This window comes from Aegilops tauschii, chromosome 4, assembly GCF_002575655.3.
Source record: "Aegilops tauschii subsp. strangulata cultivar AL8/78 chromosome 4, Aet v6.0, whole genome shotgun sequence".
Classification (NCBI taxonomy): domain Eukaryota; kingdom Viridiplantae; phylum Streptophyta; class Magnoliopsida; order Poales; family Poaceae; genus Aegilops; species Aegilops tauschii.
This window is the reverse complement of record NC_053038.3, coordinates 389293718-389298898: the sequence shown is the minus strand read 5'-3', so window position 1 is coordinate 389298898 and position 5181 is coordinate 389293718. Positions and strand designations below refer to the sequence as shown.

The 5181-nt window shown below is 47.6% G+C and overlaps 1 long non-coding RNA gene across 1 annotated transcript; it reads right to left on the bottom strand.

Moving 5' to 3' along the window:
* Positions 1-323: 323 nt before the first annotated feature.
* Positions 324-4957, bottom strand: LOC141021337 (uncharacterized). Its single transcript, XR_012182287.1, has 2 exons — positions 2525-4957; positions 324-2416 (listed from the first exon to the last, which is right to left on the bottom strand). It is a non-coding gene; the product is annotated as an uncharacterized lncRNA (long non-coding RNA).
* Between the last annotated feature and the right edge of the window lie 224 nt (positions 4958-5181).

Sequence of the window (5181 nt, the reverse complement as noted above, 5' to 3'; positions counted from 1 at the left end):
AGGATCCATGTATGAGAACAAAGTGTGGAATTTGGTGGACTTGCCCGATGATCGGCGAGCCATAGAGAATAAATGGATCTTCAAGAAGAAGATTGCCGCTGATGGCAATGTTACTGTCTACAAAACTCGACTTGTCGCGAAAGATTTTCGGGTAGTTCAAGGAGTTGACTACGAAAGAGACTTTCTCACCCGTAGCGATGGTTAAGTATGTCCGAATCATGTTTGCAATTTGTGGCACTCCGGCTCAGAGAATACCGAAACGCCCCGTATTCCAGCCCAGAGATCAAGGTGAAGTCTTCTGGAATACGGCACTGCTTAGCATAGAACAAATCAGCTCTTTATTACAGGCTATAATGATACAAGGGGATTACATCAGCACGACGATACTACGCCTGCCACAGTTGCTCCATGCAAGCAGCAGAACAACACAATGCAGCGGAATAACTCTAGCAGCGGAACAGCGAAGACGGTGATGAACTCCACTCCGCAGGGACTCTGGCTGGAATGCTTATCCTAGATCGCATGAATGGAAACCACGACAAGCAATCATGACATGACCTGCAAACTTGCATGACACGCAGGTCAGTATATTGAATGTACTTGCAAGCTCACAATAACCAGAAGCATTCAAGACAAACAACAACATGCATGGCAATTACAGGTTAAGCAGGAATTATCATGAGATCATCAGGATAACATGGCATGAACAACATGAACATGATACAGCTAGAACTATATGAGCATGGCATGAACATATAAATATGACGATACTAGCATGCAACATGATGAAACTATATGCACCACTTATTCTGCTCGGGTTACCTCATAACCATCACATGCATCACTTACCAACCTCGGACATCACACGATCATCTCAGGATAAAATCAAGCTTGGTATAAACAATACCGTAGTAATCATTAAATGACCACAAGGAGCTTGATCTTTCTCCCACGATTCTCGCACAACATTACGAATATCCAACAACTCGGTATCCTCGATACCACAATGATCATTCACGGATCACAAACGGAACCACTCTTGGCTCAACGGGTTACCTCGTAACCAAATGGTGATCATTCACGGATCACAAACGGAACCACTCTGGGCTCAACGGGTTACCTCGTAACCAAACGGTGATCATTCACGGATCACATAACCAGCTTATCTCATCATCGAACCGGGGTTGTTATTAAACACATCATTATTATTACTGTTGACCCATAGTGTGACCGACATGAACTGGGCCCTTATCCGCGGGCACGGCTATTGATAGATTTAATATACACTCTGCAGAGGTTAGTACACTGTACCCACACCACGGAACCCATGGCCTCGCACTCCCATTCGGGTGGCCCAGCGGCGTTCCGACAAAACCGTCCTACTGCCATGACACCCTCCTGGCCACTCCGACAAATTCCCCTCCGGGATAAGTCCTGGGTGGCCCCGTGCCTACAAAAGGCACCAACGGCCACCGTCGTGGCAAAACAAAAACGGTCCCAATTGGGGACAACCCGGGTACAACAACAACGGGCACACAAGGCTTTTGTCCGCTTACCTGATCAGGGTAGCGCGCGCCCATAACCTTCCCTCATTGGAGGCACCGGCGAGAGGCATGACAATAGACCCAGTTAGGACCTTCCCATAAAGGTAAGCGTGGTTGCACTGGTCAGCTCGATATGGTGGCTCCATGACTCGGCCAACAGTTGTCCAAGTTCAATTTAATCCGGTTAAACTTGAGTGCAAGTATGCTGAGCAATGATAAAATAACATGATGCACTTACAATGCATGAGCATGATATCAACATAAGCATGAGGGTACAACATAACTATCAACCATATCAACAATGAATCATATCCAACTGAGCATGGCATAATGACGAGCATGAATATCACAAGTACAACACTACTCATAGTATAACATAACCATTAACATCAACAATAGGTACCATGCAAGAACACCGACATTCTCGCTTCCGCTTCGTCGACCGCCGCTTTCGCGGTTGCATCAATAATATTACCAAGTAAACACCTAACCAACTAACAGCAAAGGAACAATGCATATTAACGAGACTCAGTAACCGACGTTAGTCATGCACCAAAGAACATGACCAACCCAACATGTACTACTATCAAGCATGACCAATATGAAAATAATACTATCAGGTAGAACATGATAACAGAGTGCAAGAAAACATAGCATGATGGTAACCACTGATCCACAAGCATAACCGAAATAACGACAGCAGTAGCAAAACAAACATACAGTTATTAAACATTCAAGTTGAAAACCAATGCTACTGCATGACTATCATGCAAATGGTGGTTGTGGCTTGCCTGGGGTGGAAGAAATCACCGGGAGAAAGTGCGAGAAGCTCGCGGAACGAATCGCAGGAAAACGTTCTCGCTCGGAGGGGGCTGATTAAGTGTAAAGGCAAAATGGGCATTTTCATAATGTTAAAACATGGTGAAAATGGTATCAACAGAATGGGCTCGACGAGATGAAGAAATGGGCTTTGGAATCACCTCATTTGGAGTTGGGAGCAAAAAGATATGATAGTTTTTCTGCCAGGGACCCATTTGTAAATAAAAGCATCACAAACAGGCCCTCAGCCGGAAAAACAGAACGCGCCTTTCTAAGAAATACGGTTTCCAGAGAGGAAAATGCATTCCTGGCTGAAACAGAGAGGAAATACGCTTTCAGAATAACGAAAACATACTTTGAGCTGAAGCACCTAGAGAATACGCTTTCAGCTTATGAAGACGTAGCGACGGGAACTGCGTGTCCACTTATCCACGTCATCAGCGCCTGGTCAACGCATGTGAGGCTGACGGGCGGGTCCCATGCACAGGGGGTCGTCGTCTTCATCTCCCTCGTGCTCGCCCGCGGTCCAGAGGGAGGCCGCCGGTGCCGGCGCTCGTTCGGGCGGCTCCAGCCCTCCCCGGCGAAGCTTGAACCACCGTTGGGATCGGGAGGAGGTGCCGCACCCATCCAGGTACGGCACGGACCTTGGGGAAGCCGAGCACGAGGGCTCCTCCGAGCGCGGCGGAGGCCGGCGACGGGCAGCGAGGAGCTCGGGGCTACGGCGCTCCGGCGATGAGGTGAATGTTTGGGGAGGGTCTGCTGGCTCCGGTGGTTCTACTGGTGGAGGACGGAGAGGGAGAGGGGCGCTACCGCGCTCGAATTTGAACCGAGCAGAACGGCACCCATGGCGATGGTTTGCGGCAAGGAAGGACTCCGGAGCTCGGGCAAGAGGCTGGGCGGGTTCCTGGGAGAGTGAGGAAGAGCTTGGTGAGGTCGCGGCACCTCGGGGTGGGCTTATATAGGCGCGAGGCAAGGAGGCCGAGCTGGCGTCGCCGTGGATACGTGTCCGGCGCCGCGGACGCGTGTGCGTGCTCGAGAGGTTGGAGGTAGGCGACGAGAGGGAATAGGAGGGAGACCTCACGGGGAAGAGGCGGCCAAGGGAGCGCAGGGAGGAAGAAGACGGCGAGCTCCGAGCCAATCCGCCACTATTCGCCCATGGGCGCGCGGCGGCTTGCATCGGTGAGGAAGCGGACGGAGGGAGCGAGGGGTCCAGGGGAACAGCGACGATGAGAGGAAGGCAAGGGACATGGTCACGCACGCGAAGGCGACGAGAGGGAGAGGGGCCCGAGCAAGAAGCCATCCAGCTCGCGTCCATGGCATGCCAGAGAGGTGGTCACCGTGTGCGCTGGCATGTAGCGGGGGAGATGGGCTGGAACCTGTTGTCTAGTGGTAAGTTCTTCCAGGGGAGGTTTCAACTGCGGTGGTAGATAGATGGAAAGCTATGTGGTTAAATGGTAATCAACTTCTGAAGTTTACTGCAGTAAACTTGGATGTGCAGTGGTGATCAACAGGAACTTGATTGGATCCAAAGAGTTTGTCTGGGGTGATTAGCTTAGGAAGGACTATAATCCTGGAGAGTTTGATGAGATTTGGATCAAGATTTAATGTAGTTGCTTTGCAACTGACCAAAATGGTCCAGAAACTTGATTTGGATGATGCACTCACATGGTGATTCCACTTGGGCTGAAATTTGGCAAGGCTTGATTATTTGGTCACACAATGATGCTGTAAAAATTTCATACCAATTGGATTTACCAAAATGGTACTTGCTTAACAAACATTCTTGCTGACCAGGAACTTGCAATAATTTTGGAGAAATATTGGCTAAGTGAAATGGTGCCAAATTGGGTGGAGAGATGTTATTTGGGTAGGAGAACAATCTGGTAATTTCTCAGAATTAATGAAACAATATAAAATGCACTTGCTTCACAACCTGAAAATATTGCTAGAATCAAAGATTTGGTCCTGTGCTCACATAGATCAAAGGATGGAGCTGAAATTTGGAGGAGGGTCATGATATGAGCACATGAAGAAGTCTGCAAAATTTCAACTCATTTGGATAACCCTAGCTAGTACTTCCTTCACAATGCCTTCTGTCTGACAGAAAGTTCGAAAAATTGCTGAGGAAGATTGGCTAGGCAAATAAAGTTGAATTTTGGCATGAGGCAATGATTTGCACATAGAAAATACCCAAAAGGTTTGGGAGAAATCAGGAAAGGATAGGTGGCACTTCCTTAGAGAAAGCCACACTGGACATAAATGAAGAATAATTATTGGGGAATTATTCTTGGGCTAGGACAGGAAAGTTTCGGCATATTTGAGCAACATATGACCCAAAGGAATTATGAGAATTATTTGGGAATTTTTGGATGGACAGAAATATAGGTTGCTTCACAACCTAGGGCACACATGGTTATTCCTTTAATAGAGAAAGGAATATTCCAGAGAAAAAGAAATTAGGGTTTGGTCAAGCAGTGAAGTGACACGATCTTGGCAAGGTTTTGGAAATAATGAGCCACTTGGGAGGGGGAATGAGGCTGATTTCCCAGGTGGCAAGGCCACAGAACCACTCCAAAAAGAAAAACAGAGCAAAAACCAAATAAATCAAAAGAAAAAGAAAATGGCCAAAATCCAGGCTGTTACACAATTGCCGCATTCTATGATTATGAAATCTGGCGAATGGGCGTCAAAACTGCATTCCTTAATGGATTTCTTAAAGAAGAGTTGTATATGATGCAACCAGAAGGTTTTGTCGATCCTAAAGGTGCTAAGAAAGTGTGCAAGCTCCAGGGATCCATCTATGGGCTGGTGCAAGAAT